Source organism: Pelodiscus sinensis, chromosome 11, assembly GCF_052426305.1.
Source record: "Pelodiscus sinensis isolate ZL-2025 chromosome 11, ASM5242630v1, whole genome shotgun sequence".
NCBI classification, from domain to species: Eukaryota; Metazoa; Chordata; order Testudines; family Trionychidae; genus Pelodiscus; species Pelodiscus sinensis.
In genome coordinates, this window is record NC_143062.1 from 44313759 (window position 1) to 44329806 (window position 16048).

At 46.1% G+C, this 16048-nt stretch overlaps 1 protein-coding gene and 1 long non-coding RNA gene across 4 annotated transcripts in view; one reads left to right on the forward strand and one right to left on the reverse strand.

The window, feature by feature from the left end:
• The window catches only part of LOC142830907 (uncharacterized), a 41091-nt gene extending 37489 nt beyond the window's left edge, over nucleotides 1-3602 (forward strand). For all 3 annotated transcript variants that reach the window (XR_012906440.2, XR_012906441.2, XR_012906442.2), the window contains one exon: nucleotides 3430-3602. This is a non-coding gene — a long non-coding RNA (uncharacterized LOC142830907). The remainder of the gene's footprint in view (nucleotides 1-3429) is intronic.
• Nucleotides 1-16048, reverse strand: part of TAFA1 (TAFA chemokine like family member 1) — a 403741-nt gene that overhangs the window by 184623 nt on the left and 203070 nt on the right. The window lies entirely within an intron of this gene.

Consider the following 16048-nt stretch of genomic DNA (forward strand, 5'->3'; position numbering starts at 1 on the left):
CAATGGCTGGGAGGGGAGCCCAGACTCACCCTCTACTTTGGGTTCTAGTCCAGATCTAGGGAGCAGTTAAGGTCTGTGTCTACACCAGCCTTGCCACTCTCACCTCAGACTCCTTCCTACCATACTTCTCTCCGGCCACAGTAAGGATTACCACAGCCTCCTGGCTTGACAGAAGCCTGTTCCCTCTCAGGCAAGTTTCCCTCTAATTAGCTCCCTCCACACAGCTTACATCTCTCCCAGCTGCAGTTGAATTAGCTAATTGGGCCCACCAGGCCGAATGTAGTTCTTGCAAGGGTATTGTAGGGAGTATTCCCCTCTCTGAGCATGTTGTAGAAGACGACTTTCAGTGTTTCTCCACTGAGCGTGAAGTAGCCGCAACCATGAAAGCATCTCCTGACATGATTAAGCTGACCAGTGATTACCCTGTGTCTATTGAAGCTTTATTTTGAACTCCCTAGCCCTCCTGCCATGTATCCCCATGTGCACTCCAGCCTCTTCCTTTGAGCGCCAAGTGTGCTGGCTGACATGAAGAGGTGGTCTCAGTCTGAGGGCAATTATCTCTGTATATTCATGTACTGCAATATGGTGCCACGGGTCAGCAGTTTTATTTTAGAGGGAGTGTTATCAAATAGAGTTCTACAGGGTTCATGAAATAGACCTGTGACACACGCTGGGCCCTGTGAGCCAGGATTTCGTCACGTTAACCAATGATTAAATGCATTCTGAACTGCCAGAAACAAAAGGCAAAAACTCTTCTAAAGAATCTGTAACTACGAAAAACTCTGGGATCAAGTCTTCACTTTTTTTGCTCATTTTTATGCAATAATATTAATGGTGGCAGAAGAATGCCTCCTGGAGATTGATATTACTACACTCAAGTGATCAAATCAAAGCACAATCAAAGGCAGAGACATGCTAAGAGAAATAAGATTAACCACAAAGCCAACTAACATCACTGTAAGGGTATGTCTACAAGGCAGTGTTATTTCGGAATAACTAACGTTATTCCAAAATAACACAGTCCATATCTAAACTACAATCAGTTATTTCGACATCATGTCAAAATAATGTCGAGTTGGAGGACTTCTTACTCAGACTCCTGTCACTCTCATTTTACGAGGAGTAAGGGAAGTGGAAGAAAGAGTGCTCCGACTCGGACTTCCTGCTGTGTAGACAGTGCCAAAAGCCGAAAGGAGCTATTTCGACTTAAGCTACACAATTGACGTAGCTCAAACTGTGTAGTTTATTTCAGCTTTAGCCCTGCTGCATAGACATGCCCAAACAGTGTTATACATCCCACTACTTTCAGTGAATCTGTGTCAGTAATACGTACAGATAGCTAGTAAGACAACACAGTAGATAGGGTGGTTATTAGGTATTTTAAGTATACAGCCTTTGTTACGGGGGATGTGAGCTCTCCAGGAGGAAGGAAACTGCTTGAGACAGACAACCTGCCCACTCTTCTAGTGCAGGAGAAGTCAGCGTTCTTAGTGCTCCCATCAGGACACAGACAATCCACCAGTGGCCACGCTGGGAACTAGGAGAAGGGAATTGTAAGGAACAATTCAAAAGCCCATCAGCTTAGCCAAGCTTTATAAATCCCTCTCCAGTCTGTCAGGGGCTGAAGAGATGCAGTTGAACCTTGTTAGCAAATTGGCCAGGCAGAGTAAGAAAACTCCAGCTATTCCAACAAGCCAATTAAGGAGACTTAAAAAGTGACTCTGGCTAGTCAGTGAGGGAGGAAACCTTGGCATCTTGGGCTGGGGAGGCAGGAGCCAAAATAGCCTGCTGGATAATTACAAAGTTTGTGTGACTGTATGTGATGATGTTTGGGTCTTGGTTAAGAGCAAGCAAGCAAGACACAATACATCTTGGAGATTTTTCGATTGTGATGATGTTAATCCGAGCCCCCCTGAGGCTGCAGATAAAGCCAAACCCTGATTAGGGGATTTCCTTTGCTTTGCAAACCCAGCGTGAAGCGTGTCGGTTCTGCGGTGCAGCCTTGACCCTCCCGACAACCCTGCTGCGAGACAGTGGAAAACCGTACACATGTCATTGTACCTGGTGCTCAGATCTGTGCTTACTCGGCGAAGCAGCTTTCATAAATAAATAAATAAATAAATAAATACAGAGTCTGGGGATTGAATCTTTCCAGACCGAAATTTCAAAACAAAGCTTATGGGAAAACAGAAGGTGGAAGCGGTTGATGCAAATCACTGCACACTGCACTAGAGACAGAAAAGACCTATTAAAGCCTCTAGAGCTGGTGGAAGAAAACTGCATAATCTTTGGGGTACAAGGACTTGGGGAGAAGAAGACAGAAGAAGCTTCTTCATTCCCCCTTCTATGGTCATCCTTATGAATTCTGGTGGGGGGGACCTGCGCTCAGGGTGGGCAGGAACAGGGAGGGAGGCGGGTGGGGGGACAGGCAGAAAGGGGAGTGGTGCAGCCTGACAGAGCTGCGGGCAGGGAGGTGGAGCAGGGGGTGAGAGATTGGGGGCCACAGACGCTGAGAGTTGGAGCAGGGGGCTTGAGATTTGGGCTTCCGGGGCCAGGAGGCAGAGCAGGAGGTGTGAGGCCAGGGAATTGGGGTTACTGGGGATGGGAGGCATCAAAGCAGGGGGGAAGGGCAAGGGGATTGTGCCAGCAGGGCCAGGAAGCAGAACAAGAGCGGGCGGGCCAGGAAGTGGGGGCAGCCGGAGCTGGCACTGCCTGTGACCAGTGGTAGGCATGCACAGCATAGAGCACTACCAAATTTGGGGCATCTGCACATTCTGCATATGCCTAAGGATGGCCCTGCCCCCTTTCACCTGTTGTTGCCTCTTCCACTGCTCTGCCCATCAGCAAATCCCAGAGCAGCAGACCAGCCGCTGCCCACCTAGACTACACCTCTCTGTCAACAGAGAGATGTAGATTAGGCATGTCGAAATTGCTAATGAAGCAGGGATTTAAATATCCTGAGCTTCATTAGCATAAACATGGCCGCCACTTTTTTCCGAAACAGAGCTTTTTCGAAAAACATCCCAGCAGTCTAGACGCGGATCTGTCAAAAAATAAACCCTTTTTCGAAAGATCCTATAAACCTCATTTTTGGAGGAACACAGGATCTTTCGAAAAAGGGTTTTTTTGGTTTTTTTTCGACAGAGCCGCATCTAGACTGCCGGGTTTTTTTAGAAAAAGCTCCGTTTCGGAAAAAAACGGCAGCCATGTTTATGCTAATGAAGCGTAAGATATTTAAATCCCTGCTTCATTAGCAATTTCGACGTGCCTAATCTACATCTCTCTGTCTACAGAGAGGTGTAGTCTAGACACAGCCCTAGTGATTAAAAGGAACACTAATGGTTAAGAGGCTCTTTGTGAGACATGGCCCCCAAACCGTAGGCTAGGTGGCGGCTTCTTCTTCTGAATGTCCCCTCCATTCTTTTGCAGGAGGTCTGAAGACCATTAAACAACAGTCGCTCAAAGGGAGGGCAAGGCCCAAAGGGAAAAACTGCTCTCTGGCCAGGATCAGGGCACACGGGTATTTCACCATCATAACAGGTGGGGTATTTGTCTGACAGACCAGTCTTGGAAAGTCTTGAAGAGAAAGAACCAGAGAGATGACTGTTCTACACCAATGCAAATCTGGCGAGTACCTACGTGCCCCTTTGTACCTGGAATGTGTGTGTTCAGAACTAAGAGATTCTCAGGACACTCTAGAAGCAGAAAAACAAGATAGAAGACTGACTGTGCATATCTCAAATTAGATTTAATCGCCATTTCTTTTTTACTGTAAATGAGCTGGGCATAAAATGGATAGCTTTAGGGGGGTAACTTTGGAAACCAGCCTTTTGTAAAGTGAATTCAACAACACTGCATGTGAGGGCTTCCTGGAGGTTGGAGACGTTCTTCCTGTATGATAGTATTATTGACTTCTAACAATAAACCTAACTGATATTGGTTATAGTGAATTTATTTCATAACAAATGAGAGCGTGGATGAGCATTTGGCTACGCAATTTATCAATGCTACAATTTGGATCTGTTAGCTCTATCTCCTTCGCTTCACCCATAGGATGGTGGTCTCCAACCTTTTTAAGCACAAGATCACTTTTTGGATTTAAGAACAATCCAGGATCTACTTTAAATGCAAATTTTCTTGCCCCACCTCTTCTTTGAAGCTCTGCCCTTGCCCCACCCCTTCTCTGAGGCCCCACCCTGCTCACTCCATCCTCCTCCTCCCCAGTCCTCACTCACTTTCACCAGACGGCATCAATATCGAGGGAATGTGCAGATGTGCACCCCTGTAGAAACCAAACACCGGGATATAGAAATAGAAATTATATACATAAGGACAATTACTCCAGACACAACAGACTAGGCATTTAAAACTCCCGACTCAAAGAATTACATTTAAGCATAAGAGAGAAATAAAAATTATGAGATGCATAGAGCAGTCGGAAACATAAACAAACACACTTTGAAAAGAAGTAAAAGAAGTCACAAAAGTAAGAACACAAGTATGTGTTGGGTTGGAAGGTGAATGTGAGAGCGTGTGTTTGTGTCAGTGACAGACACACACACAGATTGACAGAGATTTACATTGCCCCGTTAAATATGCTGAGCATGTTCAGAGATAGGAGTAGCTGCCGGGCAAGCTCCCTCTATCCCAAGCCCGGTTGTGACCCCCTGACCCTGTGGAGATGAGGTACAAGGGTGGGGGGAGGGGACACCCTGACATCAGCGCCTCTCCCTTTTGCCTCCCCTACCCTGCACAGCAAGCAGGAGGCTCCCGGGGAGCAGCTCCAAGGCAGAGAGCCAAACCAGTCAGGATCACCTGTCAGTACCTGTATGAATAAAAAGAAATCTTTGTCTAGATATTTGTCTAGTTCAACCAATCCTTTGACCTAGATCAATTGGTGGAAGCCCAATGTTGTCAAAAAGGGGCTTTTTTTGTTTTTGCCTGACCAAATGCAACTAGGGGCAGTTCCTTTTTTTTTTTTTTTTTGCTCGACAGCTGTTTTGCTCTTCACGCTGGATCCACTGCTATCTTGGGTCTTTGCCCAGAGTGGGTTGGCCACCCCTCCTCTAGATGACACATCTATACAGTCTCGAAATAGCTTCTTTCGGCTTTTGGTGTTGTCTACACAGCAGGAAGTCCAAGTCGGAGCACTCTTTCTTCCACTTCCCTTACTCCTCGTAACATGAGGGTGACAGGAGTCAGAGTAAGAAGTCCTCCAGTTTGATATTATGTCGAAATAACTGCTTGTTGTGTAGTTGCGGACTATGTTATTCTGGAATAATGTCAGTTATTCCAAAATAACGCTGTGCGTAGACTTGGCCTTAGCGATCCTTCCCTCCCCCTGCCCGCCTGACTCCAACCTAGCAATTCTTCCAGGAAAGCTAGAATAGAATTCAAGATTTGTCAAGACAGGATCTAAAGGAAAACACCATCTATGCCTTGTGATTTCACTTGTAAGCTCCAGCATTGTCTATTAAAACGGAATCGTCTCTCTCTTATTCAGAATGCTGTGAGCTTGCTCTAACGAAGAGAGCCATTTAAACATCCCTTCTGCATTTAAAAGCAAGCAGAGCGGAAGGACATATTCACACCTGGTGCACCGTGCTTCTGAGCTTCGAATCCCTTCCTCCTCAGGAAAGAACAAAAGCTACATGAGTGGTGGGTGAACATAGGGCTGGGGGAGGCAATTACCCAGCCCCACCCCATCTGCCTAAGGCCCCGCTCCCCACAGGAGCTAATTGCCCCCCCTTCCACCACAGGACTAAGTCTCCAGTCCCACACAGGGGTGTCCTCAACCGTGGAACAAAGGGAAGGTGGGCCCAGCCAGAAGCCTGGGAGCTGTGCTGAAGCGGGGGGCATTCTGGGGGTGGAGTGTGGACAGGGCCAGGCATTTCCTCCCCCCGTCTCTCATATCCACCCCCCATGAAGAGCCATGTTGGTCGGTTACGTCCTAGAACTGTCCATCATCAGTATTTTGTTTGGCACGTATGATCTAAAGGAAATAAAATGAGGGCTCGATTGACAAATGTATAGCGGATGGCATAACCATGGGGAAGTCTCCATGGTAATCCCAGGCCTTTGGTCTCTGATTGCTTCCAGGATAAGGCAGCCTGCAGACTGAGGGAGACATTCTCCTTCCCAACATGCTTTAGTTCAGCATTAGGTTGACAAAGGGTTTAGTTTAATCCTTCTTTACCTGGAGCTTGAGATAAATTATGTGGCCCAGGAGTATGCCGGCATGCTGGGAGAAGAGGTGAGGGTTTGGGAAATTAAGCAACACTGCTCTCCCATAAGTTATAACTAACTGCAGCTAAGAAAATAAGGGGGAGGGAAACGTATAGTAAGATCTACTCTGCTGAGAATTTTCTTTTCCATTTTGTCCCTGAACAACTATCCTGTATGTGCTGATAGTACAGCACAGGGTTCAATGTGCTAAACTGAAGTGTGGGGGGGTCGCGGCCCCTGTACAGCAATCAGGGTGTCTTCCCCTGGGAAATTATTTTGCAAATACTTCCCATTACGTGCAATCTAATCCCTTCCAAAGGCTAAAAGAAAAAAAATGTGCTCATTGGAGTGGAGCCTTTTTTCTGAGCTCCGGGGAAAAGTCGTCTCTGGTAGGGATGATTTAACAGTCTCCAGGGAGGGGATGAATGCCATCGCAGGCATGGATGTCACTCCAACCTTCCCGCCAGTCAGTTATTGCAATTTATTAAGGAACTCTCAGGAGACTAGTCCTCAATATCGTGACTTGAAACGTAGAATACAGGAGACCCGCCCCTTCCTGCCACCGCCCTGCCATCTCCCCTCCCATTGCACCCCGTTCCCCAGTATGGGGGGGGGGATGCAGTCCTGGGGGGGACAGCAGTCAGCCCCCTCCCAAGGCTGCCAGGGGGTAATGGAACACTTGTCTCATTTCCCCCTACTCCTACGATTCACAGATGTTGCCATTCACAGTGGTGTGAGGAACATATCCTCTGCGAATGGCAAGGGCTTCCTTTAAACTGGTAGTGGCTGGCCGTTTCAATACTGGAAGAATAAATCGAAGGAAATACTCTTAGTGTAGCTTGACACTGTAGTTACTTGAGCGTGTACAGACACCACAACGCCCAGCACTACAAAGAGTGTATCCACTCTGTGCAACTTTTAGCAACAAGGCTGTGTCAATGCAGACCTGTTGCTCAAAGTCGGCACATGAGAAGGCTGTTTGTTGGCACTATTTTGTCAACAAAATGCTTCCACCCCCCAACAAGGGGGTTTTGCTTTGTCTGCAGTAGAGCACTCCTGTCAACAAAGCAGCATTCACACTTTCACTTGCTGTGGCAATACGTTGTCAGTCATGGTGGGCAGAGCTCCCGTGAACAACAAAAGTTTCGCCGATTATGTGCAAGTGTCGACATAGACAAAGTCTGCCTATAGCGTCTCCTTTGCTCCCTTCAGGTACCCCCTACATCAGGGTTGGCGAATCTCAGGCCCAGAAGCTGATGTGGCCTCCCCAAGTCTCAGAGCCACTCCCAGCATTGGGGAGCCCACGCTGCTGTTCCAGCCCCCTTGCTGTCCTACCATGGGGCTGGAGCACACAAAATCTACTAGGCTGGGCCCTGCTAGGCTTTGGTGAGTGAGGGGAATGTGGGAAGTGTCTTTCTCCTAGGTTAGGGGCCACATCAGTGAGGAAGTTTTCCTTTTTTTGCTGCTTCTCAGTTGTGTGTGGCCCCGACTGATTTTTCTGTAGGTCGGCGGCCCCCAGACCAAAAAAGGTTTCCCATCCCTGCCCCTGAATTTTGTCCTGAGTTTGCTTCGATTCCCTAAGTATTAACCTATTTAGCACCCTCAACACTTTAAAGAGCAGGGGATAGGATCATCAAGGAAATGCTCATCAGACTCATGGAGTAGTTTTTTCACATCAGTAAACCTTTCCTCTTCACCAGCCCAGGAGTATAATTTAAAAAAAGATTCTGATTCAATTCTCTTTAACTTCAGGCTTGTACTTGATTCTGAAAGCAGGAAGATCGTCTTTTAGTAATTTTACCGTTTCACATCACTAGAATAGTCTTCAGAGCTGTTAAAGTAAAATCCCGCATGGTGAGAATTCTTCTAGCCAAGATAAATTCAGTCTTTACTCCAGGGTCCAGATGCCTCAAATCTCAGTGAACCGACTACTAGAGAATTTCTAAGGACCTTCTGATTCCACTTGATCAGGCAGAATAGCAATTTTAAAATGCAGAGCTAGCATGGAATTTAAGGATACCAGCCTTATTTAGTACAGCTTTTTTGTTATTTTTTTTCTAGAAGAAACATCTCATCCAAAATGGCATCATCTCCTAAAACTGAGCTCTTGCCCATCACAATTTTTTTAATCCTTGTTCTTAATTTCCAATGTGTTTTCCACTTTTTTTGTCATGATCTATCGATATCTATTAGTCCTTTGGGCTCTTAATGGAGCATAGGGCCTCCACTATCATTCTCCATCTCTTGGTTAGCGATAGTCTTGATTTGATCCCATGTTAAGCCAGCTGCTTTTACTTCATCCAGGCAGCTTCATCGCCATGTTTGTTTGGGACGTCCCCTTTTCCTCTTTCCGTTTGGATTCCATGCTAACACTTGTCTTGTGATACATGCCTCACAGTCCTTACGCAGAATGTGGCCTGCCCATCGCTATTTTCTTTTCTTAATCTGGACGTCCATTGGTTTCTGATTTGTTCTGGTCCACAAGGGTGTGTCTACACTACAGCACTATCGAACTAACTTAATTCAAATTAGTTAATTTGAACTAAGTTAATTCGAATTAGTGCATCTAGACCCAAAAACTAATTCGAATTAGAGTTTTGCTAATTCGAAATAGCATGTCCACATTGAGTGGACCCTGAACTGAAGTTAAGGCTGGCCGGAACCAGTGCCGGCAGGGCATCAGGTTAGGACTTAAAGTATGGAGCTGTTGCCTCAGGCTAGCCGAGGGCTGTGCTTAAAGGGACCCGACCCCCACTCCGGACAGACAGTTCTCAGGGTTCCCCGCTTGCTTGCCTACCTCCATGAGGGACAGCAAAGCAGTCCTGACTTGGAGTGCCCTGAGTGCCCACACTAGGCACATCACAGCACTCGGACATCAGCCCAGCTGCAATTGCCACAGGCTGCCATCCGGGAGGGTCAATCGGGGGGCTGTCAGGATCCAGGAGGCCCTGCAGGAGAGCTTCCACCCCGAGGAGCTGGCAGAGCCACCCCAGTCCTGTGCCTAGTGCAGAGATCATGGACGCTGGAGGCCTCTCCCCAAACCTCGATGAGGTCCATAATCTCCGCACTAGACCAGGCGGGCACCCGCCTCTTGTGGCTCTGGGCAGGCTCCTGGGAGCCGCCAGCCTGGTCCTGGGAAGAGGCAGAGGACTGGTTGGCAGCGGGTGACTGGCTCATGCCATGCCAGGTGCAGGGTCTGCTGGATGGGTGCTGGCAGGCTTGCAACTGGCACAAGCACTGTAGCCAGACCGTGCCCCTTTAAGGGCTCCAGGGCCAGGAGGGGAGGGGGGCAGAAAAGTTTCCCTGGTTTGGCCCAGAGTGGCCACCAGGGCAAGCTGGGAAGGGCTAGCCTCCAACTAGTTTGAATTAAGTGGCTACACAGCCCTTAATTCGAACTACTTAATTCGAACTAAGTGTTACTCCTCGTAGAATGAGGTTTACCTAGTTCAAATTAAGCGCACCACTAGTTCGATTTAAATTTGAACTACCGGTAGTGGTTTGTATGTATAGCCGCTATTAAAGTTAATTCGAACTAACAGCCATTAGTTCGAATTAAATTAACTTTGTAGTGTAGACATACCCCAAAGTTTCATTTAGCACTCTATCCTTTATTGACATTTATTGTCATTTATTGACAAACGTCTGAATTCTTTTAGTGTTGCTCTGGACAACGTGCCACACCTCCAAGCCATACAGAAGCACTGATTTCACATTGGAATTGAAAATACGTAGTTTAGTTCTTATTGAAATGGCTCTTGTACCCCAGACTGGTACAAAAGCTTGTTGTACTGGTAGTATGGCAAAAGCTTGTTGCGCCTTTCTTATTCTTGCACTGATGTCCTCTTTGGGTATGTCTAGACTACATAGCTCCGTTGATGGAGCCATGTAGATGAGTTTACTAGACATAGGAAAATGAAGCAGCAATTTAAATAATCACCACTTCATTTACATGAAAACGGCCGCCGCGCTGTGCCAATCAGCTGTTTGGCGGCACAGCGGGGCAATCAGGACGCGCCGCAGTCGACAAGGGAAGCCTTTGTTGACCGCTCCGGTATGCCTCGTGAATCAGAGAAGTTGACAAAGGCTTCCCTTGTCGACCGCGGTGCGTCCTGACTGCCCCGCTGTGCTGCTAAGCAGCTGATCGGCACAGCGCGGCGGCCGTTTTCATGGCGTCGACGGAGCCATGTAGTCTAGACATACCCTTCAGCTCCCCCATTCTTGCTGAGAACACTCCCCAAGTATACAAACTGATCTACCTATTGCACTGTTTTTCCTTCAGTTGTAATTTCACCTTCCTGTCTGTTGTTAATGCGCATCACCTTGGTCTTCTCTTGACTAATCTTGAGGCCCACTCGCTCAGCTGTTTCCCATAGGGCATCTGTCTTCTCTTGCATATGCTCTAATTTGTCTGCAAGTGGGGCTAAGTCATCTGCAAACTCTAGATCTTCAAGTTTCCTAGTCTGAGTCCATTGGAGTCCTCTTCCTGAGTCAGCATATGTTGTTTTTGTCATGATGAGTAGGAGTCAAATCCGTGTCTCATAGAAATAAGTGGGAGTTTTACCATTAACTTCAGTGGGGCCAGGATTTGACCCTAAAAGCTTCTTAGCCTGGCAAATTTATTATGTGACAAGTGCAGGCTTCTGGCAAACACAGTTATGAAAGCAGATCATGTGTTTTTCAGTCAAGAGAGTAGAGCTCCTTGAGCCACTAAATAGGTAGATTTTGGTTGGGTGCCATCTTTGCTCTCCATGGATACAAGGATAAGTCTTTCTCCTAGCTCAAAGTATATGCAACCATACTCGCCTCAAACAATTTTTTTAAATTTGGAGATAATTAAACATGTAATTGTCAGAATCCTTTTTAATCTGTGTGCAAAGACTAAGCTGTGCTCTAAATAGTGTTTTCAAATGGACGGCATGCAAAGTTTGGCTGCACACATGAAAGCACTGTACATTGAGGAATGCCTTTGGGCACTGAGGAAGATTGATGCAATGTCACTGAGGCAAATCCTACCACTGAGTCTGCACTTTTCGCTTCTCAGCCCATTACAATTCTGATGGAGTTTGCACAGCAGAGTAAATAACATACGTCTCAGCTGCTGTATTGTCAACTGAGCTCCTATCATATCCATTTACAGAATACAAATACGATTCAAGTTGGGTTCAATGAAGCTTCTACACTATGAATGGATTCCTTAAAAAAACCAAACCCACAAACAGCTAAGGTCACATTGTGCTGCTGCTGTATTTCTTTTCTACCATTCATGATTATTTCATTATACGCAAAGACGGCCGATGAGAAGGGGGTCATCTAATAAATGTGGAGCAGAATTATACTCAAAGGTCCATATCCTCTCCCTCTAATCCCCACCACTCAGCCTGCACATGGGGTAGGGGAGTGATATGGCCCATGATGGGGAGCTTTCTGGGGGCAGTTACTATACCACATACATCTTTATAGGGAGAGGGCATGGGAAGGAACACAGCTGCATTCTGCCAACTCTTATTTGGTCTCCAAGGCACTTTAGTCACCTGGTGCAAGTTAGAGCAGCCCCAAAGCTGCTCTAACTTACAGGAGGGCTCCGGTAGATGTGGCTTGTGAATCGGAGAGATGCTGCTCCATTGTTGACTGCACCAATGAGCTCTTAATATAGAGGGAATCTGGGCCAACATACTTGCAATTACTTTAGGACAGTCACTTCAAATAGCCTAATAAGAGTAATATAATATAATACATGCTACTGTGAAAAAAAATGGTGCGTTTTACTAGCATACATAAATATTAAAATCTCAATGCTTTCCGCCTCTGAATAGCTTTCAGTACCTCAGTACTCGCTGCTGAACTAAGAAGGAGATTGTTAAACAACCCCTGAGATGCCATTTTAAAATACCACCAACTATTGAGCAATTAAAAGAGCCTAATATCCTATTCATACTTTCCACGTATCAGATGCTCCTAAAATGTACTCGCCGCACGCACGCGTTTATTACAACGTGTAAAACCGCGAGTGATTGTCATGGTCTTAAATTACACTGCACTACATCACAAAAGCCAGATTCCGCAGTTCCAGTTCAATCTTGCCATGCTAGTCAATGCCAAAGCTGGCCACTTTTCTTAACATAATCCCTATCTGTAATGCCTTCCCTGCCCCCTCTCCTATTGGAAAATAAAAAGCTTTATGTGGGAAAAAAAAGGCAGCAATGCATGCTAAGGAGAAGAAAACTTTAATGCAATCATCTTCTCTAATATTAGAACGTTGCTTTAGAAGCTCATGAAGCAAAAATCTTGAGTAGATTTTTTTTCTCTTCGTTTAAAACTTTTACTCCCTAAGTGTTTGAATGACATATTTCTGCTTGGAGCATTCCACAAGTGAAAGCTATCTGCTGTGGCCTGACCCTTTAATTAGTAAGGAGGCCACTGCAGAATATAAACGTTTGAATGTGGTGAGTTATGTGAACAGTTCAGTGGCTTGGCTGATTGCACAGTGGGTGAGCTGGGTAAAGTCTGTGTTCAGGAGAGAACGAACTAGGAATCTCTCTCATCTCAACCTAATACAGCCAGAAAGCATTACAGCATTCCCCTCAGACAGTTCTAGGGATGCCAGGATGGAGTATGACCTAATCTAAACTAATTAGCACAAGGGCTTTGTTGTTGTTGTTGTTCTGGGCTTCCCAAAGGCCATCCAAACAGCATTATCAACTGATGTCTCGGCAAAGGATGTTTATTGTCTCTCTGCTTTCCACTGGGACAATTTCCTTTGCTTAAACATTAATAAAAATCATGTTAGGAACATCAATGCAGGCTTACAGAAACGCTGCAAAGTTTCAGATGCTTGGCTTTTTTGGAAAGCCGTTCAGACATGCTAAATAACCTTTAATCAATGGAATGCCTTGCGCTTGATTTTTGTGCATCATTTGAAGATAAAAGCCTTTAAAACTGGATTTATGTTGGTTTCAGTCCAACAGCCTCCTTTTTTAGGCTCTGCAATCACATATTGCCTTACCAAAACACGTACATCAGCCAAAAAAAACCAAACCGTTGTCATATAGACTTAGAGATCTGAGCTGGAAATTGAGGTCTAAGCACAAATATTCTAACAGGATAGTAAATGTTAGAGGATGATATATTTAAAATTAATCCCAGAGTTAAACAGTGTTATTATACGGAGGTGAGGATGCATGTTGATAGTCTACAAAACTACAGGGGACTGTAATGCAGTGTGACTCATCGGCACGGTGCCTCTGCTGGGCAAGCGAGAATTAGCTCAATTCAGCCCTGGAGTGCCTCCTTCCATAAGGGGTTTCACCTACAGCTGCCTGATTATGTGTTAATGGTTCTGCCTTACATTGGAAGCTGCCTCCCTTCCAGACTATGGCACCCTCCCTCCATGGGCACTGCCCTGCCACAGTGCCCCCACACTCTGGGGTCCTCCGCCTCAGGGGACCCCCAATCTCTTATACTCACCCTGCCTCATGGACCCACTGCCAGTCAGCATCCAGCCCCTGCCTGGGGGCAAACTGCAGTATGACATGGCCACTCATCACTGGCAAGGGGGTGGATCTGCTGCCTGCTGCTGCTGCTCTGGCTGCCACTCTACAGCCCTGGAAGCCTCAGGCCTTCTCTCAGGCCCTGCAGCTTGGGAGTTGGGTCAAACCAGAGCTCCCCAGCCCTGCCTGCCTTTCCCTAGCACTGCCCTGTGTCAGGAAGACTCTATCTGGAGCAAGAGTGAGTGAGTTTTCCTCCATTCCAGGAGCTCTTATTTGTACAGCCCCAGCTGGGCCCTAATTGGCTGTATCTGCCTCATCTGCAGGATCCACTATCTCAGCCCTCTTCCAGGGCTGGATTTAACCCTTTCTAGGCCAGTGCGGGGCAGACGCCCCATCACACTGATATTTTTAAGGTCCTCAGTTCTGGCCTGAGTCTATTCCCAGGGAACTCAATGGGAATTTGTACATAGAGTTCAAGAGGAGTAGAGTTAACCTAGCAATGGTCACTTTTGAAAACCCTGCCCTATGGCTTTTGAGGAGCAGTAATTCTTAGGGATCAGTTTCCCAAGACTGGCCACTGAACTTGCAAATGTAGAACTACATTTGCCCCATCTCATGCACAGAGCCACATTCACAAAGGCAAAATGCTGTGTGTGTGTGATTTTAAATTGGATTTCTCCAATGTTCATTTGCAAATGCTAGTTTTACTCATGTAAACGAATGTATATCCAGTTCGAAAATGTGGCCCTTAAAGTACAAAGACACTGAAGGCATACAGTGTGTGCTTTAAAATCCTTTCAAATAAATGAAACTTCCTGGGTTTCCTCAAGAGAATAGCTCTCCCCCCAAAACAAACAAACAAACTAACAAACAAACAAACCAGCAGCAGCAGCAGCAGCAACAACACTTCATATCTAACCCTCAAACAAGTATGTAAAAGAATAAGCACAGAATCTGAGAAGGTCACATAATTATACATAATGGATCAAGAAACAGCATAGCTCTATCAAGATGACTAATTGTGCTGCTGTATATGATAAATTTCTATCCAAATGAAAAAAGTAACGATTTTCAATAGCACCGTAATAAGCCATTAAAACCCAGTAGCATGCCAAGGTTGAAAATGAACCATACCTAACATGCAGTGGTTTTAGTGTGTCACATCAAGTCACAATTTTCTGTCCTGCTACATGAAATTTCTAGAATTGGGATGAGAGAAGCCACACAAAGGTCTCAAAGGTGTAAACCTAAATCAAAGAGTCATTCTGGCTTAAGATATTTATCACGTGATAATGTGAATCACCGACAGATGGAGACATCTGCTTCTCTGGCTGGAAATCGAACAGTTGGAGCCTGGAAACAGAGAGGTTAGTGGTAAGTGGATGTCCTTGGCTCCCTAAAATATTAATCAGTGTAAAGAATGAATCACATCTTATGCTTTATCCAGTTCTCACTCCAATCAATGGCAAAACTTCCATGTTTCTTTCATTATATGCTATCCAGTCTGTGCACCGGAGACCCAGACGTGCTCTCAGTTGCACGGATATGTCGTCTGAGTGGATGTCCTGACATCAGTGGATTTAGTTCAGATTTACTACCCAGTGGTAATTGCAGATAGAATCAGCAGAACCCCCATTTTATTCACTACCCATCCCATTCAGTGTGCACTGAGCAAAATGACTGACGCCCTCTAGCCCAATCGAATATGGCATTTGAGCACCTGCTTAACTTTAAGCACATGAGGACCCATTGACAGGACCTTACACAGCCAACTCCTGCAAGAACTGGGGTGCAGAAGTGGCGATGATTAAACACGACTTCAACCCAGGATCATGACTGAGTACACAGGTAGTTGAATTCAGCCTTTACACTCCAAACTTTCCAAGGCCAGATCATTAGCTTGCTCAACGCAAAGCATAAGAACAGCCATACTGGGTCAGACCAGCAGTCCATCTAGACCAGTATCCTGTCTGCCAACTGGCCAATACAAGATGCCCCAGAGGGAGGGAACACAACAGGTAATCCTCATGTGATCCCTCCCCTGTCACCCACCTCCAGAAAAACAGAGGCTAGGGACACCATTCCGACCCATCCTGGCTAATAGCCATTGATGGGCCTAACCACCATGAATCTATCTAGCTCTTTGTTTGAACCCTGTTAAAGTTCTAGCCTTCACTGTATCCTCTGGCAAGGAGTTCCACAGGTTGACTGTGTGCTGAGTGAAGAAAAACTTGTTTTAAACCCGCTGCCTACTAAAAAGCAGCCTCGGGGCTTTTCCACCTTGTGCCTTGTTGCAATCCTCCTCTCCCCCCTCCTGCCCCCCGTGCCTCAGCCCA